A 27,474-nucleotide genomic window follows, 5' to 3' on the forward strand; every position below is an offset into this window, starting at 1 on the left:
AATGAAGATGTTTTGTATTTGCATTTTTACCCCTGATTTTAGTGCTTTCTATAGACCTTCCCTTTGCTTCCTCTCACCTTCACCCTATAAACTCTAACATCACTAGAGGTTTTGCACTTAACCCTTGTGGTGGCACATTGGAAATCTGGCTTTTCCAAGCACAGATTGGACAATGGTGTGACTGCTGGGCATTTCCAAGCACAGATTGGACAATTGTGTGACTGCTGAGCATTTCCAAGCACAGATTGGACAATGGTGTGACTGCTATAAAATTCCAGTGCACGTACACTTACCAGGAAGGATTATCCATGGGTAGAATGGGATTTTGAAAGAGACTGAAAAAGCATCACAGCTGCAAAGTTAAAGATGACGAAAGTACCAATTAATTCATGGGCTCTTCCTGAGGATACATAAAAGTAGACAATATAGGTCACTATCAACTCAGCCTAACCGATTTGCATTTAGGAATAAACTATAATAAATCTTTCGTTGGTCTGTATTTTGTGATAATTCAACTTATTTTTCAGGTATTGAAGAACTTAGGTATTCCAAACAGATTGATTGTCTAATTATGAGTGTTGGTAATTGTATTAGGATGGATTCCAGGGCTCATATCTCCTACATGTTGAAGGAGACAAGGAGATAAGTAGATAATCACAAGACAGTGGGACACACATACGAATAGCAACCTTTTCATGAGGTAGAGGGAGTATGGATTGATTTGGGGTGGGGGCAGGAATTAATTTCCCCTGCTTTTGCACAATAAGCATGGTCCCGAAGTAGTCAGAGTGAATTGCATTGTGATGTGTAGGCAGTTCTTCCTTGCACCATACGCTCCCCACATTAATTGAAGGCTTTATCCTTGGGATTCCTCACAGTTAGTAGTTTCATGTATCATGATTATTTTGCAGCTTAAAATAATACTAAATCAAAATTACACAATGTGTATTATATTTTAACTCAAAACTTTTAAGCAAGAGATAATATATAAACTCAAATTTTCTTGATAGTTTTGTGCACCAGGATCTCACATCTGTCTGAACTGAAGATTTATTCTATCCTAACCCATTCCATTCAGCCCCATGCTATGATATTGCAGAGCTGGAGTCTTCTAGGAAACTGACACGGTGTAAAGACACCCCACTTTAAACCCTGATTCTTGATCAAATAGGGAAGATTTCAGACATGCCATTCATAGTAACAGGACTGAGTTTATTGAAGGGATAAGAAAGGGAAGAAGACATTCTCAAGACAGAAAGTGAGTCCTCTCAAAGAGGAGAAGAACAATGTGCTGCTCCTGCACACCAGTTTTACTGGGGATCCCAGAGAAATGTTCAAAGAGTCCTGTCCAGGTTCACCTCTTGGCTTTTGACTGACAGCAGGATGACATCAGACTTTCAAGTCCCCACTGCCATGACAACTCTATGTCACCTTAGTCCATGCTGACAGGTTCTAATTGGATTCTTAACCATAAATTTTTAACGATTTTTGTGGCTAGAATGGTTAGAAGAAATTATCCTTATCTCCCTGAGGTTTGGGATCTGGTCTGTGGAAAGATCACAAAAGTCTCCCCTTCCAGGGTAACTTGGGTTCCTCTTATCAGCATTATTTGGGGCCTTCATTTCTCATGCCTCATTATTTTGGGCCTCTCCTTTCTCATATAACAAGTATTTTGCTGAAGAATGTGACATATTAAGTCCCCTTAAGACAGATAGGGCTGAAGGTTAATTGCTTCTTGGAAAAGAAAGCATGTGGGGTTCAGCACAGTGGGCCTATTTTGTAGAATTGTTCTCTTAAACTCGTGTTCCACCATTCACATCTCTCTGTCCCCTACCAGTGGGAAATCTAGAACTTTTCCCAAAACTGTCTCATCTTTCTATAAATAATCTATTCTGTTTCAGTTATTCATCTTGGACTATGACAATGACATTGCAAACTTCACCAACTTCAACATTTCAGATCCAGGGCAACAAATTTTAAATGTGTTACCATGTAATCATAGTTCCTCATATTATAACTGTAAAGCACTCATGATTCTGACAGTTTCCTGTGAATCAGAATTTTTATCACTTGATTTTTCAAAGTTAGCCACTCTGCCCTTACAAGTCCTCCATTTTCACACCTCTTTTTCTCTCACCATAGCCAGAAAAGTTTCTCTATTTTTAAGAACTTATAGGAGTTGATTGGGTCCACCCAAATAACCCAGGATAATTTCACCACCTGGGAGCCAGTTTCCTTAATCAGATCTGCAAAGTGATATTCACTATGTGAGGAAACAAATTTACACATTCTGCTAGTTGTTTATTACATATGATCCACTTGAAATATACATGATTTAAAATAATTAGGTGGAAATAGTGTGATATATTTGTAAATTAACTTTATCCTGCAAGTCCAGACTGATAGACTAAAATTGAGGTTAACTTAATCAGGCTTATGCACACCATGTGTGGACAGTAAACATTTGAAGATCTCCAGGTAGGTTTTGATCTCCTATATGCTTCAAATATTGTTACCTGCATTTTCAGCAGAGGTTTTTTGTTTAGCATGACAGTAGGTGGGAATAATTTTTAAGCTGAAATGTGTAATACTTAAACTATATTAAAATAAAATGGCTGTCTATAAAAGTAGTAGTGATTTCTGTCACCTAGAATGGTATAAGAAGGTGATTCGACCACTTTCAGCTTTTAAGTCTCATACCTACTCAAGGACAAACTCTTGCTTTATCCATATAGAAATTTGGTTGATAGGTCACAGAATGTCATTGTCCTTGTTATAAATTGAACCATTCATGCAAGACCTTTTTAGACAACCTTACATGGGATAACCTACAGGAATTCCAATAAGATTGCAAGAGGAATCCAAATATTCTGTGTCTCGAAGTAGAGGAAAACAAATGTACGTCCATTTGCTTCTCAGACTTGGCTTTATACTTGTTAACAATGAAGCTGGTAGCAAGACTCTGAACCCCTGTGTTGTGTGTGTTTACCTGTGTATGTGTCTGTGTGTGTGTGTGTCTGTGTGTATCATTTTTAGTTTTCTCCAGTCCTTAGAAGGCCATCCATATTGATGACAATTGTTGAAAAATCAAAATGGTTCAGGTTTTTCTCAACAAAAATAGATGTGGTTCCATCCTACCTAGTCTAAGCTGAAAAGTGGACTGAGCTCAGAATACTAGTATATAAATTTTAGATTATGCCAATTCCAGGTAAGTTAAATGAATTACTAAAAGTCTAATTGTTTCATATATTATTGTGAATACTGCATGAAGTGACACAGTAATCTTAAATATGTAATGGAGCAGAGTCATGTAATTGCTTTAGATGAATTACTTCATTGAGCTCTAGTAAATATATTATGAAGTAACTCTCAGTGGAATTTTAGAGATCATGAAACTGAAGTTTGCAGAAGAGTGATAAAGCATTACTTAAAGTCATATATAAAGCAAGTTTTAGAGACATGTTTTAAACAGTTATTTAACAAAGTCATAGCAATATTCCATAAGTAACAGAATAAAGGGCTTCCTCTTATGAACTTTACATGTACTGGCACAAATCATATATTCAAAAGGCACTTTTTAAATTTTTTTGTTGTTTGGGCAGGCTCCAAATGGCTATAGTTAGGCTGCCTCACTGAGGTTACCAGCAGACTATATTTTTAGTATATCTCCAAGGTCACAAACACCCTGATTCAGTGTACATACTCAATGTCATAAATGTTGGCTTGTGAGCATGTGCCCAGTTATGTAACCTGTTGACAATGTGCCTCCTTTTTTGGCTTGCATATAAAAAGGGCCTATGGAAAGAACTCAGGGGGACTAAATAGAAGTAGCTGGGGTGAAAGAAACTTGGCTGGGGACTGAAGCTGAAGCTGGAGGCTGGCGGCTGTGGCCACCTCTGAATAAAGCATGTATATTCTCCTAACCATGCCTCACATATTTTTCCATCTGCAGAGATCCTGAATCTGTTACCTGAGCCTCAGCTTCCACCCTCATATCTCCCTGGGCTACAGAAGAATTAAAAGAGATATGTATAAGACCTATCAAAGAAAGTAGATATCCAGGTGGTAACATTCATTTGAAGACAGAGATTGCTCTGGCTACAAATATTGCAACTGTTTATTGTAGCACATATGGCAATCTACTGGATTGAATAACCCAGTTTCTGATTTCATTGAATTTAGCTAATAGTGTAGAGGACCATTAACTGTATGTCCTCACATGAGTGTTGAGAGAGACAAGAGAACATACATGTGCAGGCAGTATATATAGACACTAGGCATGCCATCCACCTAGACTAACATTTAATAGGAATCCAAATACCTGGGATTCCATCAGAATGAAGAGTAAATTATCGATCACATGTGCAATGAGTATTTAAGTACATTTTCACAAATCAAAGGTTTGACTATATTTGGTCCTTCTGGGTTTCTTGAGGTAGATATTGCCTCATTTTAAAAAGATACCATTAGGGAAAATAAAAATGTGATGACATTTCTTAGAAACAAATTATAAATAACTGCTTGGGAGTGATATACTCAGAATCTATTTTTGAAGCCTCTGAAAAACTTCAAATATTTAAAAGAATGTATAGAAGAATTCAACCTTCAAATAATTTACAAAACATTGGAAACAAATTTGGGTATTGCATTATTTTCAAGGAAAAAAATGCTATTTTTATTAGTGTTTTTGTTTGTTTTGGTCAACATAATTCTGCAATTGGCATTTTAAAATATCATAATTTTATCTTAATTCATATTGTTTTAGCTCATTGCATTCCATAGTGATTTACTCAGCACATATGGATTTATATTGACTATTTAGCAGGATATGAAGAAGACATGCTAGCACAAGGAAGATATTTCTCCTAAAGGAATGGATAACTTAACATTGGGTTTAGACAAGTACACAAAATGCTAGAAAACTAAGTGAACAATATCCATTAATTCAACAAGTATTAAGCACACCTTATTTGCATATACCAGGTGGTATCTGGGAATATAGCAAACAAAATAAAATAAAATAAAACCTTTGTCTTAGAAAATCTACATTTGAGTTGGTGGAAGGAGATCATAAAAATTTATATAGAATTCTTAGAATATTATTATATATGCACATAATGGCCTTCCCCACCAGGGTGATCAAAGCTTACTCTCCTTGCATCTTTGATTATGTAACCTTTCATGAAACTTTACACGAAAATGGGGTTTGGCAGATGTGATTAAGAATCTTTCCCAGCTGCAGTCAGTGAAGGAGATGCTGATCAGATAGATGCTGTACTGCTGGCTTTCAAGAAAGGGGTTGGGAGCCAAGGAATAATAGTGGCTCTGCAAACTGGAGAAGTCAGGGAAATGTAACCTTCTAGAGCCTCTGGAAAGGAACCCAGCCCTTCAACACCTCAACTCTAGTCCAGAGGGACTCATTTTGGAATTTGACTTCTGGAACAGAATAATAAAATAATTACTTTCTTTTAAGCCATTCTGTGGAAATTTACTATGGCAGCAATAGGAAACTAATTCACAGGGTGATAGAATTACGGAGAAGCATAAAGCATGGAAAAAGAAAGGGAATGAACAGAACGTGATTAGAAACCTTTCTATAATCTCCCATTTTAATGACATTGGGGATATACATAGAGCAAAATGTAGCAAAGGTGATGCACAGAATAGAGATTTTTGAAGTCTACTCACTAGAGATGAATGCTGAGAAAAAGGCCCAATATATGTTCCAATGTGAGACTGGTTAGTCTGCTGTTACAGAGATTATACAGCACAGCCAAGTGGGATCCACTGCAAGTATAAAACACTGATTAAACATTTAAAAATCAATTAAGACTTCAAAAAAAAAAAACATGCTATCCCTTCAGTAGGCTAAAGAATACATATGATCTTTTCAATAGATACAAAAAAGTCATTTGATAACATCCAACACTGATTCATTTTAAAAACACTTAGAAACCAGGAACAAAAAGAAACTTCCTTCCCTTGCTGAAGAACTTCAGAACCCGACAGGCATATTTTACTCAATGGTGAGAAGCTGGATGCTTTCCCCCTAGATCATTAAGTAAGTAGGGATGCAGCTTTCTCCACTCTTACTGAACTTCCCACTAGTTCTGGTGAAGGCAATAATACAATAAAAGGAAGTAAAAAGAATACAGATTGGGAAGAAAGTAATTGGGAGCATAAATTGTGTTTGTTTGCAGATTGTATTGATAAAAAACCCAAAGAAAGGGGCTGGGGATGTGGCTCAAGCGGTAGCGCGCTCGCCTGGCATGCTTGCGGCCCGGGTTCGATCCTCAGCACCACATACCAACAAAGATGTTGTGTCCGTCGAGAACTAAAAAAATAAATATTAAAAATTCTCTCTCTCTCTCCTCTCTCACTCTCTCTTAAAAAAAAAAACCCAAAGAAAAAAAGAAAAATCATGGAACTAATAAGTGATTGTATAAAAGCAGCAAAATGCAAGGTTATTGTACAAAAGCCATGCACTTTTCTGTATATCAACAATGGCTAATTGGAATTTAAAATGAAAAACACAATTCTATTTACATTAGTGTCTAAAAACTGCAATATGGTTGGGGATGTTCAGTGGTAGAGTGTGTGTTTTGCATATACAAGGTCCTGGGTTCAATCTAAGCCATGCAAAATAAAAATATAAACAAAAACAAAAGAATAAAAAAAGCCCTGAAACACCTAGTTATACATCTGACAAAATATATAAAAGATTCTCTATGAAGAAAACTAAATAAATAGATTCAACATTGTCAAGATGTCATCTTCCCAACTTGGTCTGTAAATTCAATGCGACAAGAAAGTCTCAGAATGTTGTTCTATGGACATTAAAAAATTATAACATCTAGATGACATTATGTTTGAAAAGACCTTCTTAGATGCAACACCAAAAGCCAATCCATAAAAGAAAATCTTGACAAGCTTGACAAATCTTGACAAAAGTACATATTTTTAGTTTAAAATATAGTTTGCCACTGTTAGGTAGGAGTTCAGGGACTCCAAGATAGTAAAGGCAGGGTATAACAAGGAGCTGCTGGAGGACAAGACTGGGAGAGAGTCATGTCTTTGTTGATTACTCTCATTACCATGACAACTCCCACAACACTTACCATCATGTCAACTCTCACCACAGGTTCAGTAATTTAAAAATGACCAATGGTGGTAAATTGGTCAAAATTCGAATCAGGTATCATAAGGTAAAACAATGGGGACAAATGGAGGTAAGGTCTTCAATCAGGTATGCATAGAGAAGAGAACACCTCAGAGCTCAGTATATAAGATGCAAATTTCCAGACATTGGGGTCTTGAGCTTTTCTCTCTTACATGACCCACTCCTCTATAAATTATGGAGTGTACTTCCACTTTCACTTCAGCAAACCTGTGCTTTGCCTGTTACTTGTGTGTGTCTTGCTCAATTCTTTGTTTGGAAAAGCAAGGACCTGGACCCCATCTGGACACCCTGATAGTAATACAAATAGGCTGGGGATGTAATTTGTTGGTAGTGTTTTCCTACCATGCAGGAGACCCTGAGCTCCATCTCCAGCACAATCAAAAATAAAGTTTTAAAACATCATTTAGCTGGTATTTTATAAAACTTGGCTCAGAAATGTTAATACTACAACTATACCTAATTCATGGTTAAAGCTTAAACAATTGTGTAAAATAGCATATTAAACAATGCAGAAAATTTTGGTTTCCCTACTGAATGTGCACAATTACTTGTCTGTGATCACTTAGACACCAATGTCTAGCCAAAATGTACAAGAGAATGCAATGATGAGACCCCTTTCCCTTCCTGTGGATTAATGATGTGCTTCATCATTTTGTTTCTGTTGAATAAGCATCCACTGAGTGCATGAAACCTCCTACCTTTGTCACCGCCACACCCTTCCCTCTTTCAAACAGAAATAGGGTAAAACTCTAACTATAGTGAGGATTGTTAGAAACAGAACCAGTGTTTCTTGAATAACAATAATGGCAAAGGTTAAGCATTCTGGGTAACAATGTACTTTAATCTTCAACAGTAGAAGTGGGCACAACCACCTCCATACAGATGAAAAACCGAATAATCAGAAAAATCTGAATAAAAAGTATTCTTAAAAATCTGTCCAAGAATTTTTCAACAAAATTCTGCTGTGTTACAACAAATTTAAATTCACTAAATGATATCAACATCAAGAAACTATGAATGAAGAATTCAAATATAATTTAAGAGATGTTGGTGAGTCTTAACTCCTCAGGAGAATTAGCAGAGATTTTGATTCAATAGTATAGTATTTGAAAAATTAACTGTTTCAGTAAGCCTTTTTGGTGCTTTGATCTAAAGAGCTGACGAAAACCAATTTAGAGGAGGACAAGTTTATTTTGAAGCTCACAATGTCAAAGGTCTTAGTCCATAGATGACCAAATCCATGACTCTGGGCTCTAGGTGAGGAAGAACATAATGGTGGAAGGTTGTGGTGGAAGAAAGCAGCTGGGAACATGGCGCCCAAGAAGCAGAGAACTCTGCTCAACAACCACAAACTATATACCTCAAAAGCATCCTTCAATGACTCACTTTCTTCAGTGATACCTTACCAGCCTACAATTACCAGCTAGTGCCTATTAGCAGATTAATGCACTGATTAGGTTCATGCTCTCAAAACCTAATATTTTACCTCTAAATTTTCTTGCATTATTTCACACATGAGCTTTGGGGGGACACCAAATCTAAACCAGGACTTTAACAAAATCAAGTGTATGAATTTAAACAATAAGATCAGTTTTAAGGACTCAGTTATTCAACAATTTATTAAAGAAAGACTTTGTCAAGTTCTTCATAAGAATTTTGGGCAGAATTCCCTTGAGACACTAAATAACGATGAATAAAGGTAGGATAGCTGCCTTCTAGAAGCAAATGGCTGAGATATTAAAGAACGTGGGTTCCATCAATGGAGATTCAAGAAGGGCATAGAAGGTGATCTAATGTAAAGATGTGTAAAACTGGAAAAAAGAGTGATAGTCCACTGCAGTTCCATATTTTTGTAAGTTACTATCTTTCTGTGTTTTTCCAAGTGAAAGAACAGTTTCCACAGTATTAATTTCTTTCTTCAGGTTTGAAAGAAGGCCAGCTAATATTGAGCTTTAATTATCATCTCATGCCTTCATTTTTCATAAATATGTAACTTGTGAAGCCTTTCTTTCACCATCTGTTTATTTCTCCTGGCAGTTTATAGATTAAATGGCAACTTCTCCATCTAACAAGGATATTAATATGATGAGTAAAAGTAGTGATTTCATTTTATTTCACAGATTTCATCTTGTCTCCTACTTGATGACATATAAATTAACTTGTTCAGAAACACAAATTAATGCATCATAATCTACTTAATAATTTCATATGTTGCACAATAAAGAAAATATGTACCTGAAATACAATTCTTGAAATCACTGGAATACTTATAAAAAGTTTGAAAGAGGTAAAAATGTTAAATTGTGCCAAAATCTTTTCTTCTAGTCTCCAGAGAAGTTCAGTGGCTGTACTTAATGAATAAATATAAAATCATACTATCCCTCAGACTTGAAAATTTACTATTTCTTAAATTCATTCTTTATAAAATGATTTAACATTTTTTATTCTTATGAAAATAAAACAAGTCTTATCTAGATTGAATACTTATATATACTGGTAATAATGTTAAATACGTAGGCTGCTTATGTATCAGAGCTCATGGCTTATCTTAAACATTTTGAAATACATAGAAAGTTAAAATGGTAATGACTATTCAAAAAATATTTTAAAATACTGTGGGATATTTAATTAACTAAAATAAGGCTAAGAAGAATCTTAACTTCCCAGTTTTATTTTTGCATTCCCACTTTGAAACCTTTAAAATAAATCTATATCAGGAACTTTGTCTAAGAAAAAGGTTAGTGCATATGTTGGAATATGGAACCCACTTGATATTAATAGAAACATGTAAAAGCTTAGAAGTGTAATTTATCTGACTACTTCCTAATTTCTATGATTATCAATAAGTAATAAGTGATTTCAACCTCATTTTATTCATTGCAAAATGAATATAATAATGCTTACAAACCAAAAGTGCTATGAGAATTGAAGCTGAGGGGTTGCTGCGCACCATGACAAGAGCCTGTAATCCCAACAACTCAACAGAAGATCAAAAGTTTGAACCCTCTTCAACTTATTAAGATCCTATCTAAATAAATACATAAGCAAACAAATAAAAAGTCAGGGGATGTAGCTCAGTGGTAAAAAGCCCATGTGTTCAAACCCCAGTATCACCAAAAAAGGAGAAAAAAAGTCCTGTGTACTACTCTGTAGTCTGGTAACTATAGATAACGATATGTACTGCACATTTCAAAAGGTTGGAAGAAAGAATTCTGAAAGTCTCACCACAAAGAAATAGTGAATGATGAAAGAGATACATATGTTTAACTTGATTTGAATATTACACAATGCACATATGCATCAAACATTACATGGACCAGGTGTGTTGGTGCACACTTATAACCCCAGTAACTAAGGAGGCCTCAAATTCAAGGTCAGCCTCAGCAATAGTGAGCAATTTAGGGAGAACCTGTCTCAAAAATAAAAATAAAATAAAAATAAGAAGGGCTGGGGATGTGACTCAGTGGCAAAGGGTCCCTGGGTTAAATGTTTGGTAATTAATAATAATAATAACAATAATAATAAGAAGAAGAAGAAGAAGAAATTAAAAATTATATGGCAACCCATTAATGTGTACAATGTATATGGTTTTATGTATCAGATTAAAATAATACCAGATATTACATCTCTTTAGGATGTCTATTAAAATTAATTAATTGAAAAGGGAAATAAGTGTTGGTGAGGATGTGGAGAAATTAAAGCATTTCTCCTTTACTGGTTAGAACTGTAAATGATGCAGCCATTATGGAAAGTAGTTTGGTGGCTTCTCAAAAAGGTAGGTCTAGAATTGCATGGTGCTACAGTAATTCCACTGGTAGGTGCATAACCAAAGAATGAGAAAGCAGAGACTTGAACAGTTACTTGCATACCAATGTTCACTGCATCATTGTACAGCATTGCCAAAAGGTGGAAACAACCCAACTATCAATCAACAGATGAAAAAGCAAAATACGGTATGTATATGTATGTATATATATATATATATATATATATATATATATATATATATATATGGAAAGTTTTGACACTTGCTACAACATGATTAACCTTGAAAATGTAATGCTAAGTGAAATAAGCTAATACAAAAGGCCATATATGATTTCACTTAAATGGGCAAATTCTCGAGTACACAAGAGGAAATAAAGTAATGGGAAATTACTGTTCAATGGTTACAGAATTTTCTTTTTCAGGTGATGAAAACATTTTGGAAATAGTGCTGACAGATGCACTATATTGTGAATATAATTAATGGCCATTTAATAGTACACTTTAAATAGTTAGATGGGCAAATTATATGTTGTGCAATTTTATGCTGTATGTATTTTACACAATCTTTAAAAATTAATAATGTAATTTACCAAAAACCATTAAATTGTACACTCAAGTGGGTGAATTATATGTTATGTGAATTGATTTCAATAAAATTGTTAAAAATGAGCAAATTATGAGTAGACTCTTATCTCAGAAAAATGAATAGTAATAAGCACATAAAAAGATACTCAACATTATTAGTCATTAGGGAAATGCAAATCAAAATTACAATGAGATATCACTCCTCACCCACTAGGATTGCTATAATAAAAAAGACAGATGATAATAATTGAGTAGGATGTGAGAAATTAGAACTGTCCTACATTACTAGTGGGTATATAAATGGTATATCCATTTTGGATAATCATTTGGCAGTTCCTCAAAAAGTTAAACATAAAGTGAACATATGACAAAAAAAATCCACGCTATAAAAATTAAAATATTTATCCACATAATAAATTATACATGAATGTTCATAGCAGCACTATTATTAATAATGAAAAAGTGGAGGAACAACACTTTCGTCCATCAAATAATAAATGAAATACAATATATTTATATGATGTAATATTATTGACAAAGAAATACATGGTGTTGCCACATGAAAGAACTTCAGAAAAAATATGCTAACTGAAATAAAATCACAGAAGACTTCATGCTTTTGTATTTTCATTACATGAAATGCCTAGAATGAATGAACCTATTGAGAAAGAGCATGGATTTATGGGGGAGCAGGGTAGAGATGGATTGAGTGTGATTGTTTTCTTTTTGGAATGACAAATATAATCTGTTCTAAATTAGATCCTAGTGTCATTCCAAAAAGAAAAACTATACCCATAACTCTGTGAATATACAAAGTGTCATTGAATTAGGTATTTTAAGTGGGAACAATCCTATGAGTTTTGAATTATATCTCAATAAGACTCCTAAAAACACAGGTGCCCATTGAGGGATTATGATATTTAAGAATTAAAAACATTGCTTATATTCATTTGATTTTAGAATTGTAAACTGAATATTTGAATTTAAACCAGTTGTTAATACAGATTAAAAAAAATACTAGAAGACTTTTTGGTTATTTCAATTTTTACATTCCTAAGCCATATGAAATCAAGTTCAAATTCACTTCACTCTTTAAATTGTTTGCATTTAGACCCTCAAAATCAACCTTGATGTCCAGTTTATCTATTTCCCCATACAAAATCTGAAGGAAACACGTCTGCTATGCTTTTAAAACTCTTTAACCTTGTGCATGCATTTCCTTGATCTAATCTGCTTTTCTTTATTTCTACACTGATTTCAGCTCAGGTTGTTCTTCATTCTTTTACATCTAGTTTAAAAAATTAAAAACAATAAAACAAAACAAACAAAAACCCCAGAACAACAACAACAACAATAAAAAAAATTTGATTGCTATCCAAAGGAAAAAGACTACACTTCCATTTCATTTCTTCTCATAATTATTTTTTTATGTTTGTAGGTAGAGGTGTGGTCCTTGGGACTAGGGTCCTGGTTCTAACTTTCTTAATACTTATAAGGGGTTGGCCTGTTTGGCATGTGATGAGTTATCAATACATCTTTCTGTAAGTAAAAGTGTATAAAAGCAGATTCAAATGCTAGTTTCTTTGATTAAGATTTAGTCCTTAACATATTACGGACTTCATTCTGTAAACAACACAGACAATTCTAATAAAAACTAAGAGCCATGGCTGTTTTTCTTTATATTTACAAAATAATTAAACAAAAGTGAAAACATAATTGGAAGATTAGATGCCATTATAATTCATTTTGCATTTTAAACTATGAAAGCCTAATTAAAAAAAAAAAAAAACTATAGGGTAAGCCTGTCTCTGTTACTTCTAGTTTTCAAGATGGATTTTATTTACAAAGCTGAGACCACCTATTTCTTTGGGGCCTTCTATCATTTATAGTCACTAAGGTATTTCTATGAGGGATTAGGGATGAAAGGAATTTATCACTGAAGGCAATTTTAGACTTAATGCCTCATTCACAAAAGGAAAAGAAAAATAAACCCTCCCATTTTTCAGCCAGTCAGGTTTTTAAATTTGTCGCAAATGAAAAACTGAACTTGCTGGGAAAGGGTGATTTATCTGTTTGTAGGGACAAAAAAGAAAAATTATGAAAACCTTAAAACAACACCCATTTCAAGAAATAACTTAAAAACATTGCTGCCTTAAGAGAATGAACTATTAAATATTTTAAATTCTCTCTCTCTCTCTCTCTCTCTCTCTCTCTCTCTCAAACACACACACACACACACACATACACACACCCTTCTTTGTTGGCATGAATATACACTTGCTCAAAATCTCTGACTCTTGAACTTGAAACTGGAAGGTCAGATAAAGGTCACTAAGGTCATCACAGTCTTCAAGAGCACACCCCTGAGCTTTCTTACTTCCAAAACAACTCCTAAAGGCCTAGCCCATTCTGTTTCAATTGGCAAAACCATCTTTCAGCAGTAGGTCCTGAGACAATAGCTGAGGGTGTTACCAAGGGAATGAGCTTTGAAGTGGACTGATTAGTGTTGAACTAACAATTTCAAGACTTGAAACTGTGTGGAGTTATAAGTTGACCTTGTTCATAACATTTCATAGCATGATTATAGTAATAAAGGAAGTTAGAATATGTGAAAGAAACTGCCCTGAGTAACTCTCTTCTGATTAAAATTTGACAATGAATACTGTTTCTAAAAATGGGGATATTTTGAAAATTTAAACCAAATCAACTTTTCTAAAAAACATTATATAAAATTACTAAATATCTGGATTTATAACACTTGAATTCCATCAGTTCCACTTCTTGATAAATATTACATGTAAATGCAAGCATACCCACAGACGTTTACATAAGGATATATAAACACATTGCTCCAGGGTGTAACTCATTTCACAAATGTAAATCTGCAAGAAATATCCCTTTGTGCTTTCAAAGAAACGTTTTTACTTTTAACTATATATTTTCTATTTTGCCCAGCTGATGGAAAATGGTAAAGTTAATGTTTCTGCCAGTCTTAAGACTGGGAGTTTAAAGTCAAAATTTATGCTGATTTATGAAAAATAAAGTACTATTTTGTAACTCATATTTTGTAAACTGAAATTTATGTTATCTATACGTATGTCAGTCAGCTTTCTATCACTGTAATAAATACCTGAGATAAATGAACTTTAAAAATAGCGAAGGTTTGTATTTGCTTATGGTTTCAGAAGTATCAGTTCATGGTCCTTGGCCCTGTTGGACATCATGAAGCACATCACAGTGGGAGCCCATGGGAGCCAGGCAGCAGAGAGAGAAAGAGGGAGGGGCCTGGATCTCAATATTCCATTTAAGGGCGCATCCCAAGTGACCCAATTTCCACAAATTTCTATTTTCTGAAGGCTCTACACGCTCCCAGTAGCACCACTGACTGGGGACCATTTCTGTTTTATTCAGCTTTTTCATTGCTGTGACAAGATCTGACAAGAATGATATTAGAGGAGGAAAAGTTTATTTGGGGGCTCACAGTTTCAAGAGGTCTCAGTCCACGGACAGCAGGCTCCATTTCTTGGGGCTCCAGGCAAGGCTGAATATCATGGTGGAAGAGTGTGGCAGAGAAAAGTGGCTAACACAATGATTAGGATGCAGAGAGACAGATTTCACTCAACAGATACAAAATATATACCCCAAAGGCACATTTCCAGTGACCCACCTTCTGAAGCCACCACCTACCTGCCTTCAGTTACCACTCAGGTCAGTGGGATCTCTCTGATTCCTAATCATCATGTGAGCTACTTCCCTCTGCCACACTTTCCAACCATGATCAGCCTCATATTCAGCCCAGAGGAATAGAGACCTCTGAAACTGTGAGCCCCCAAATAAACTTTTCCTCCTGTAGAATTGTTCTGGTCAGTCTTTTAGTCACAGCAGTGAAAAAACTGACAAAAACAGAGTCGTCAACAGATGGACCTCTGAGAAATAGTCACAAACTAAACAATAGGAGTATGTACCACCTTATTTCCTCCCACATATTGAATTGATATTTTATTCTTGATTCTGCAACCTAAACCTCCAACAAATATCTACTCAAGCCTGTGTCAGATATGTTAGATACTTTTACTAATTTTGGAGATAGTAGAACTTCACAACTCTTAATAATAGAAATCAATCTGAATAATTTTAAGACTAATTTTACAAGAAATATGGATGACAGAGAACTTATTAAGGGGATGTGCAGTCATAGATTCAGATAACAAGGAATTCAAAAGAAAACAGACTGGTGTCTTTAATAATAAATTACAATGGCAGGTAAAGATGAATAGAAAAATGTACACGTTAAAGCAACATCATCCAAAGGCATTATGTGAATTTATTTGGATCCTGATTAACTATATTAAAAATGAAACAATAGGAAAGATTTTTAATGCTTATCCAATATTACATATCTATTATTTTTCAGTTATTATGATTGTATTTAGGTTGCATTGAAAATAATAAATGTCTTATCTTTGAAAGAAATATTCTGTTCTCTTTGTTTTTTGTTTGTTTTGTTTTGATTTTTGGCAGTGCTAGGGACAGTCAAAGCTAGGGAAGCACTCTCCCACTGAGCCATACTCCATCCCATGAGAAATGTTCCGAAGTGTTTACTTGCTTACATGTTTGTCTGTCTGGGATTTGTTTAAAAATAATCCACTGTACATTTGAGTATGTGTTGGGTGGTTGGAGATGGGGGAGCAGGTTGTCAAGAGAGGCAAGATGAAACAATATTGATCAAAGTAAATAATTATTGAATCTTGGTGATAGGTTAGTGAGGAACAATTTCAGCACTCTCTATATTTTATGTTAAGAACTCTAAAATGTGACTAATGTAGAAAACTTAAAAAATGCCCTTCAATACTATAATGTAGCACTAGTTTTCCCATAATACCAACACTGTTAGAAATGATCACCACTGTGATTTGAACCCAAATAAGCAGATATTTCTTGATAATCTCAGGTTTGATCACCCCTTAATCTAATTTCTCAATCAGAAAAGTAAGAGAAGCTCTGTATTAAACTCATTTAGAAACCAGGGGCCTCATTTTTGCCAAATTAAAATAATATTTTGGGTATTTTTAAGTGTTGTCAATTTCATAAAAGTATTCTCTTTCCTTTTGATTTCCTTGTATACACAAGGGGATGGTCTGTCCCATATAAACTCAAAAATTCAAAATTGGGAGTTCATAACCCACTTCAATCTAATGTATGAAATATGATATGTCAAGAGCTTTGTAATGTTGTGAACAACCAATAAAAAAATTTAAAAAAAGAAAGATTATTTTTAAAGAATTCTTTGCATATTAACATGAAAGAAAATTAACTTTGCCAAACCAAACAAATAATTCACAAGTGTTGACATTATTAGTTATTTTCTCTTCTTTTAGTTATAAGGATCCCTGAAAAATGGAGTCAAAATGTGAAGAACTGGGACTGGGGATGTGGCTCAAGCCATAAAGCGCTCGCCTGGCATGCGCAGGGCGCTGGGTTTGATCCTCAACATCACATAAAAATAAAATAAAGATGTTGTGTCCACCAAATACTGAAAAATAAATATTAAAAATCTCCTCTCTCTCTCTGTCTCTGTCTCTCTCTCTCTGTCTCTCTCTCTCTCTCCCCTCTCTCTCTCTAAAAAAAAAAAAATGTGAAGAACTAGTATTCTCATAGATACAGGGCCAGGGCCATTGGATTTTTTCTACCTTTCTTTTAGCTGTAGACATTTTGTTAAATGAACCAGATTCTTCACCTATAAAACACTGTAAAAACATGTAATTCCAACCAACTCAGTTTGATTTTTAATAGAGTTTTTAAGAAAATTGAAACATTGGGGCTGGGGATGTGGCTCAAGCAGTAATGCGCTTGCCTGGCATGCTCAGGGCGCTGGGTTCGATCCTCAGCACCACATACAAATAAAATAAAGATGTTGTGTCCACCAAAAACTAAAAAATAAATATTAAAAAGTTCTCTCTCTCTTTAAAAAAAAGAAAATTGAAATATTGAAAAATATGATAGAAAAGAAGAATGTGCTACAAGGAGAACTGTAACAGCACCTGGTAAAAATGTATTTTTCTTGTCATTCTTGTAAATTATTATAATCAAAGTCATACATGGATCATTACCTTGGTTTTTTGTCTTCCTTAATTTTCAGCATATTTTTCCAAAAGTGTTAGTTAATTACTATCATTAATATTTCAAAGATGGTGAAACAGCTAAAAAAAATTTAATGACCTATGTAAGCTTACTCAGATTCTCAAGTGGAGGGAACAAGGCTATCTTAATTCATTTTCTTTTGCTAAAACAGAATACCTGAGACAGGGTAAATTGTGAAGAACAAAGATTTATTTGACTCACATTTCTAGAGGCTGGGAAATCTCTGAGCCTAGCACGAGCATTTGATGAGAGACTTTGAGCTGCATCATCTCATGGAAGAAGCAGTAGAGCAAGAAAGATGACAACAAAAGAAAAAAAAAGACCCTTTTATTAAAAGAATTCACTCTCATGATAACAGCATTGATCCATTCGTGAGGATAGAGCTTTTGTGGACTAACCACTTCTTTTTAAGCTTCACCTTCCTACACTGCTTTATTGCAGACCAAATACAGATATGAAACTTGAAGCACATAATGAAACCTTAGCAAGGTCCATTCCCAGATCTGTTTATTCTAAATCTGGGATTCTTTTTATTGCATAAATCATGTTGTTTTCTATATAATCTCAATAATCACATTTCCCAAAAGCTCTTGAAACATATCATTTTAGCAAAACTCTTCATGGTTTTTTTGTCCTGATTTACCTTCTACCAGGTCTTGTTTCCTTCAAGACAATAAACTACCTAAAAACACCTATAAAAACACCTTGTCTGCAAAATGATAAAGTAGATTCTGTTCCAAAGAAGAAACACTGAAAAAACAAGTATAAACTATTTAGAACAAACTTTGATAGAACTGGAAGATAGGCAAAGTTTAAATTGTTTTAGTAAATTCCAAATTTAGAAGACAGCAACATAAAAATGCAAAGATTTTTTTTTCATTTTCTATGTCCTATGCCTTTGCTACTTGTCAGCAGTCTTCCAGAACTGTTCCCAGAGTGGGACACTGATCATTAGTTCCAGAGAGAGCTGATTAGAACTTATTGACCAATTATTGCATTATGTCTGTTCTAATCTATCTGGGGCTGGCTGACTGAGGAAATAACACAAGGCGATTGACTCTGTTTTCCCTAACTGGGAACCTACCCAGAGCACTGCTCAACAGCATTTTGAGGCAGCGGACAACATGAAGCTGTGTGGAGCAAAGATTATACTTCAGACATAAAATATATTGCCTAGAGCCTGAAAGGAAGAGCTGGAGAAAGATTCTTGGGAAATCAGGGCTTTCAAAAATATTTGTGTATTTGGAAGAAATAGGAAAGTCATTAACATGCTTGGAGAAAAGATGCACACTGAGAAAAACCTAAGAAGACCCCAAGTTTTCCCTTTGTTCTCCTCCTAAGTTTCAGTGCTAGACAACACAGATGTTGAAAGAAGGCTTCAGTATACAGGATCCAACCTGCAAAGACTAATAGGGGCTTTTCTTTTTTTTTTTTTCTTTTTTTCTGATTTTAATTTTCTTCTCTCTTTCTCTCTCTGACTCTTGTCATTTAAGGAAATTTCAGTCAAAATATTAGCTGACAAAAACTAAGCAAAAGAGACTCAGTAACCACAATACAGCAGAGTATAGACTAAAAATTCTTGGCAAAGGTCACTAAATAAATGGACTACCACAACATTTAACATTTAAAAAAATGTGGAAGAGAGAGAATATGATTTTCAGTCACCATGTTGTAATAGTCAACCATCCCGATTTCAATAACAAAACAATGCAAGGATAACAAACAGGAAAGTGTGGCCTATTCAGAGGATCATATTAAATGCACAGAACTCATCTTTGATGAGGCAAAAACATTAGACTTGCTAAAGACTTTTAAAAACAATATTCAGTAAGTGTTGAAGAAAAACATGACAATAAAACTAAAGGAATTTAGGAAAATTGTGTGTGTGTGTGTGTGTGTGTGTGTGTGTGTGTGTACTCTTGTTGAGGGCCATAGTGGAGTCGTGATGACGCATGGCATTTTTGCCAGAAGTAGTGGTTGAGAGGTGACGCCAGCAAGCCATTAAGATGATGACTTTTGAGTTCTCGAGAAGTTCCTGTTGAGTTCTGGTTGAGCTCTCAGGGGGATTCCTGAAGAGTTTGAGTTGGTTGGTGAAGTTCCGGTGGTGGGAGTTCCGGTTGGTGTGTGGTGTGTTCCTGGAGGAGCCGAGTGGGTGGCATTCGGGAGAGTTCCCAGGAAGTGTGCTGGTGGAGTTTGGAAATAAAGTTTGTTCCTGCTTGAGTGGCTTGTGATTTGTGCCCAGCCAGACTGCGGCATTCTCTCTCTCTCTCTCTCTCTCTCTCTCTCTCTCTCTCTCTCTCTCACACACACACACACACACACACACACACATGAAATGAGAGAATCAACAAGAACATCAAAATTATAAAAAAAGAAACTCACACTTTATAAAAGATGGCAGAATAGGCAGTCTCCTACTCAAAACCCCCCACAGTAACAATAATTATCAGTTATCCATGGACAAAAGTTACCCTGTGAGAGCTTTGGTTTCCATATAGGAGGCTGTGAACCAGGGTGAAGCCATGACATAGAGTACCACTTTGAGAAATCAGGATTTTAATCCATATTGCTTATTCACCAACAATGAATCCAAATGAGACCCAGAAATAGTTTCATGTGTCCTCAGTTTTAGCCCAATTCACCTTAGGCTTTGTACCAGCACCATCTGCAAAGTACCAGAAGAGGAGTCAAACCTATTCATGCCTCAGGTAACAGGCCTGTAAACCTTGGCCCCAGATGTAGTCTGTGACCCACCTCCAAGCTAAAATGGGCAACTTATCAAAACTTAGTGAATGAAGTGAAAGCTGTGCCAAGCTTTCATAGCAATGAAGACTTACATTAAAAAAGAAAGAAAAGTTTCAATTCACCTAACATTGCACTTTCAGAAAGGAGAGAGCCAAAAAAAAAAAAAAGAAAGAAAAAGAAAAAAAAGAAAAAGGAAGAATAAATTTTGCTCAAAGTTAGCAAAATGTAAAACTTGATAAAATGAAAACCGATTAGAAAGACAATAGAAAAGATTAATAAAATGAAGAGTTGATTTTTTTAAAAGAGCTTGACTATTTCTCTCAATTCTTCTCTCTTGCATGTCAATTTTCTCTACTGAATTAATTTCAATGATTCAATGTCCTCTTGTTAGCAAAGCTAAAAACCTAAAGAGTCATCTTTGTAATCTCCCTTTTAATCAGTATTTGCATCCTTCCATCTGGAAAATCAATTGAATCTACCTTCCAAAACATACACTTTAACCATGTACTGTTCTCTGTCTCCATTGCCAACACCTTATTTCAAGCCAGCATCACATCTTGGCAGGATTAGGGGAGTAATTTTCCAGCTGCTCTTCCTGCTCCAAGCATGTTGCCAACAATCCATTCATCAGCCAGAGCAATCTCTCAAAACCATATTCTAATATATTTCAAACATATAAATGGTTTAAATAACTATATAACCATCATAATGAAACCTACATCCTGGTTCAAATAATGAAATAATACTTCCCCTAAAAACTATCACTATGCAAAAAAAAAAAATTCTGCATTCATAAGCCCTTGCTATTCTTTATTTTAAATGCATAAAACCCAACCTCATATGATCAGATAGGCTTTTTCTTTTTGAAGTATTTTAAAATGGAATCCAATTGATTAAATTCTTGTGTATTTTTTTTACTTGTTTTTGTCCCATGTGTTTTCTGAAAATTTTTGTGCTGTGGTGTATGCTTGTAGTAGATTCATTTTTGTTGCTGTGCTGATCTCCACTATTGTTCATTGAGCCACTTGCCCTTGAAGAACATGTGCATTGTGTCTGGTGATCCACATGATATATCCCATTACTGGTGATTATTTCATCCTGGAGCTGTCAGTCAGACTTATTACTCAAGTGACCCATTTTCTTGCTAGGGTTAGTATATTGTATGGGGTTACCTTGAGATGACATCCCTGTCCTCAAACCCTCTGACTTGTCTGCTTTTAACCCATTGCAATATGAACTCATGGAATACTAATCTATTCAAGAGACTTGAATGTGTTGCTTTCAACATGTGTTTTCATGCTCAAATGGTCACAAATTTTTGCCAGTGGGAGCGCCTTCAGTTGGTTCTTTTATGTTGCTGAGAAAGCTCTTCTACCGCGTACTTTTAGCCCTCAGCTAAATATTATTATTTCATGTAATCAAGGGATTCTTTTCTTTGTATTTACATACTTTGATCACATTTTATTTTGCATGAAAACCTTAATCACAGCCTTTTTTATAAACATCATTAGGAACAATCTGTTGGTTGTACTCTCTGTTTTCATTTCCTCTTAGAAAACATTGGTATGGTGTGTATATACCTCTTGTTTCTTTTCAAGTGTATTCCTGCTCCAGGAGATTCGAAAATTCTGCACTATAGTTTTCTGGATACTTAAATTGCTGTTAAGGATTTTATATTCCATCACTCTTTGCAGGTAAAGTGTGTTTTGAATCTGTCACTTTAAATGTCTTCTCTTTCTTCTACAGTTTCTCTGTGCTTGTTTAGGATTCTTACTATGGTTTTGGTAAGTGTCCTCCAAGGGCCTGTGTGTTAAAGGCTTGGTCCTCTGCCCCTGGCACTATGAGAAGATGGTGGACACTAAGAAATGGGGCTGAGTTAGAAGCCTTCTAGTCATTGGGGGTGTGCTTTTGAATAAGGTTGTGGGGTGCCATGTCTCTTTAAGTTTCACTTCCCAACGTCATGAGGTGAGATGCTTCTTCTACTAAACACACATACCATACTGTTCTATGCTGCCACAGATCCAAAGGATCAAGACCAACCAATCATAGGCTAGAGCCTCCAAAATTCTGAGACAAATAAAGCTTTCCTGGGTTTTTTTTTTTTTTTTTAAGTTTTTATGTTTAGTTCTAGATAGACACAATACCTTTGTTTCATTTGTTTGTTTGTTTGTTTGTTTTTACGTGGTACTGAGTTTTGAACCCAGTGCCTTAAGTGTGACAGGCAAGTGCTCTACCATTGAGCCACAACCCCAACCCAAGATTTCCTCTTTTTTAAGTTGATTATCTTAGGTATTTTTTACAGTAACAGAAAGCTGGCTAATACAACTGCTTTGCCTTTTATTCCCACTGGTTAATATTTGTTGTGTTGTTCAACCTGTAAAAAATCTTCCATTTTGATAATACATTATTCAATTCTTCCTTAGTATATGCTATAAATACTGTAAGTAATATGTTGCAATGGTATACCTTAAAACATCACCCAGTTGGTTTGATCTTTCCATCAGGTGTTTTATTTATATTTCTTTAGAAGAGGATAATCTTTATCCTCTTCTAAAGAAATATGTACATTTATATTTATGGCTATGGTGGGATTTATTTCTGCCTCTTGATTTTGTACTTTTTTCTAAGTTTTACTATGTTTATTTTTTTAATCTCTTTTACATCAATTCAACTTTGTTTATTCCAGATTCATCCTCTTCTATATGTTTGGAATTCATCTGCCATTAGACTTCTTTTAGTGGCTAATCATCTTGTCTTACATAAAGCTGAAAACTTGTATTTTAGTTCTACATTTTAACACTGCAAAATAAAGATTATAATTATCATGTAGAATTCTGTTGTTTGATAGGTTTAACCATGTTAACCAATTTATGCATGGTATCTACTAATTTCCATTTCCATTTAGGTCTTCTTTCTGGGATCATTTTTCTTGTTACTGAAGTACATCTAGAAATTACTTCACTACAAAATCATTAGTTATATATTCCATTGATCATCTTGTACCTCAAAATGTTTTTGTTTCACTTTTGTTCTTCAATGACATTTATAAATTTATGGGCATTTTGATAGTGAAAATACTATCTTTTTTATTCTTTTCTTTTTTATTTATGTTTTATCCCATTTTAGTAGTTTCTCTTTAATGAGTCCACATAATTTCAATACAATTTTTAAAAAATTCATATCTGATTATTTAATCTCGATTAAAATTTAATTCACTTCTTAATTTTGAACAGTCACATCTTTCATCAAAGCAAGAAAAATATTGGGGAAACATGTACTTCTTTAAATATTTTGTCTTGCCATACACTGATTGCTTAGGGTAAGGAGTTTGGGTGCTATTAAAAAAAGACTGGCCAGAGAAGTGGTACCTTCCTGTAATCCCAGGGACTCAAAACCAGCCTCCGCAATTTAGCAAAACTCTGTCTTAAAGTGAAATAAAAAAGGACTGGAAATGTGCCTCAGTGTAAAACATTTCTAGATTCAACCCTCAGACTCCCCCAAAATGAAAGCCTTAGTTACATACAGCAGCTTAATGTACAAGCCTGCCACAGCAAGCAGTCACTGTGGATGGCTATGTTATGTACATGAGGTCAGGTACTTCCTGTTTTGCCTTCCTGATAACAGGCAGGGAATGTGCCCCATCTATTTACTATTAGTCTGTTCATAGACCCGTCTGTCTGCTCACTGGTAGAGAGAAGGAATGAAGAAATAGACATGCCCTATTTTAATTGCCCAGTGTAGACTATGTAATAATCACCCATATCCCACTAAGAAATTCATTGACTTTTGTAAATTCATTGACTTTTTCATTAAAAATAAAAGTTCTAGAACAAGGGGGAAAGTCTCCATGGTACTTAGGCTAACTAAACTGTGAAAAATTGAACTCTAGAATGGGCAGAATGAATCCATAAGTTAATACATTACAAATTTTCATTAGGAACAAAATGTTCAATTCAGTTCAATAAGGATCTCATTCACCAAGTAATCAAAATTTTCAGGTGATTAAGACTTTTAATCATGGTAGGATTGGTAGGTCTGAACTCTGCAGGGCAAATTGGCAGCTTGGAGAAAGGAAAGATATAGTCTGAGTCTCAAGAGAGCACAGAGCTAGAATTTTTTTTTTAACTTTTCTAGGATAATACCTACCCACATTATGGACAGTAATCTGCTTTACTTAGATATTAATTAGACCTAAAAAATGCTTTTACAGCAATATCTTTATTGATGTCTGATCAAATCCTGGGTACAGAGGTCTATGCAAGGTGACCTACCCAAATCAACCACCACACAGATCAGGTGATGTGAGATCCTGAGCACATGAGGTAGAGCTGGCAGCAGATTACTGTAAAGTAGGTGATGAAAGTATCCAGGTAAAGGACAGACTGCTGTGGATTTTCAGAATAAATACAGTGTGCAACAATATTCTACAAAATAATATTGTGTAATATTATCCTATAGTTGAGTCATATATTAAGAATATTCCTACAGTAGAATAAACATAGTATCTGTCATATAAACAAAATTCCCATATTCTCGGTTATATGTAGAAGCTGAAAAGTTTCAAAGAAGTGAAGAATAGAATAGTGACTATCAGAGCTTGGGAAGGGGATGGGAGAGGGAAGACGGAGAGACGATAGCTAATTAGGTACAGAGGAGTAGTCTAATAGGAAGAAAAACATCTGATATTTTATTGCACATATAGGATGACTATGGTTGACAGCAATATTCAGAGCTTGGTTTTTAATACATGTCTCCACAAAAGAAACCTGACCTCAGAGGAAAAATGGCAGAATCCAGGGTTGAAAAAGAAAATAGAAATTGAATTAAAATATCTTGTTCACCTAAAATGCAAGAAAGTACTCTATGAATGACAAGGAAATGCTAATAGGACAAAAGTGAACATATAGAAGTTCCCACTGCCCAACTCTTAGATGTTTTATGCACAAAATAAAGTTGATAGTAACAAAGTACAACTCATTGAATATTCAAAAAATGTGGTTCAAAAATACATCTGAAATAAACAAATTAATTAAATAAATGAACACAAAGTATGACGAGGGATAAGAACATAGTCTCAATAAATCCCGATACACTAATTAATGAAAAGGAGGAAAGAAAGGTATAATAGTTACCATTTGCTTTCAGTGGAGACTCTTGGAAGACCCTTACACAAGATAATAATAATAATGGAATAAATTGCCACTGTATTTCATTAGACAGAGTGCAACATGATTACAAGATCACTTCTAAAATATGTCTGTCAAAGACACATGACCTGAATCTAAACATGAGATACCATGATGGAAACACACATGGAAGGATGTCATGCAGAATGAATGGCCTGTCATCTTCAAAAGCATTCAAATTGTGCAGTAGAAATATTGGGAAATTACTGAAAATACAAGATAACTAAAAAGATGAGAAATACACGCAATTTGTGAATCTCAACTGGAATGTTGTGTTTAAAAACATTCTTAGGAAAAATGGCAAAACTTGAGTGGTTCTGAGAATGAGGTGACAGTGTGGAATCACAGTTCATGTGTTGTTATTGATTATCACCTTGTGGTTTTGCAGGAGACTGTTCTTGTTATTAGGAAATGAACACTAAGTGATATGGGAGGGATGGTATGAGGGTTTATGTCAATAATTTTCCGATATTTACAAAAAATTACTGTTGTAATTTTCTGTAATAAAAACAAAAATTAAAAATGATCTGCAAAAGAACTTTATTTAGGCTTTCATTTTTATGTTTAAGAGTTGTATCCAAGCACTTTAATTTATTGCAAAGACAGAAAAAAATCTGTAAATCTACGACTGTCCTTAATTTATTATGATAACCCATAAATCCAGAATATGTGAAATCAAATTATTTAGTTAGAAGGTATATCTGTTAATAAAGGTGTAGTTAATATTTACCACTGAGTCAGACTATACCATGGATAGTTTGAGTATTGACAAATAGTCTAGAGTTTTAGGTTTTGCTTTAAAATACAGTCATTCTGTATTAAAACTAGATATACAATCTTTCTAAGGTGGAAGAGTATAGATAACTATTGTGTCCGTCTTTATAAATAAATACCAATGCGACTCTCTCAGTATAAAAATTATAATCATGCAAAGATAAAATAAATTACTTAAATATAATATTTCCAGGAAGGCTAAATGGTTCCAATTTAATAAAGCATTTTTTAAAATATTTTTACAATAGTGCCAAAATATTAAAGTTTGTAGAATGCCTAACAAATCTATTTTCTATCCATTTATAAAATGATCTAATTTTTATGGCTGTCCAGTAAGCAATTAGAAAACTCCAAAGATTTTTTTATATGTAAAATAAATCCCAAATATTCTAATATTTTCAATTTGAGAAATGAATTTTTTGAAAAAATATTAGCAAAAAGTGCCATAAAAGCTGTCTATAAGAATAAGGAATAGTCACTGAGGGGGATAGTTCATTAACCAGAGTGACATTCAGAATTTTTTAAATTCCAGAATATTGGGAATATTAGAAATATGATATTCACATATTCTTGATTTCACATTGATCTGCACAATACCTCTGTATTTTTAAAGTTATTTTTTTCTTTTCCTTTTTTTGTATCAGAGATTAAAACTAAGGGTGCTTAACCACTGAGCAACATCCTCAGCCTTTTTTTATTTTTTATTTTGAGACAGGGTTTTATTCAGTTACTAGGGTATTGCTCAGTTGCGAGGCTGGCTTTGAACTTCCAATGCTCCTTCCTCAGTCTTCTGAGCTGCTGATATTACAGGTGTGCACCACTGTGCCTGGATTTAAAGAGGTTTTATAATATAATTAATAAATTATCTCATCTCAATTTTAGATCAGCCTATTTAGACTAAATGTTACAAAAGGCATATACAATGATTCAGTCTAACAAAAAATGGACCATATTGGAGTCAAATTATGTTGTTTCCCTTTTTTGTTCTAGAACTTCACAGGGGAGTAAGATCTTATAAACTCAGCAGTTCTCCTTTCCGTATTTTAGTTCAAAACTCAATGAAAGACTGATGCACTTCCATATAGACACAGAAAT

This window comes from Spermophilus citellus (assembly GCF_964194105.1).
Source record: "Spermophilus citellus genome assembly, chromosome: 3".
Classification (NCBI taxonomy): domain Eukaryota; kingdom Metazoa; phylum Chordata; class Mammalia; order Rodentia; family Sciuridae; genus Spermophilus; species Spermophilus citellus.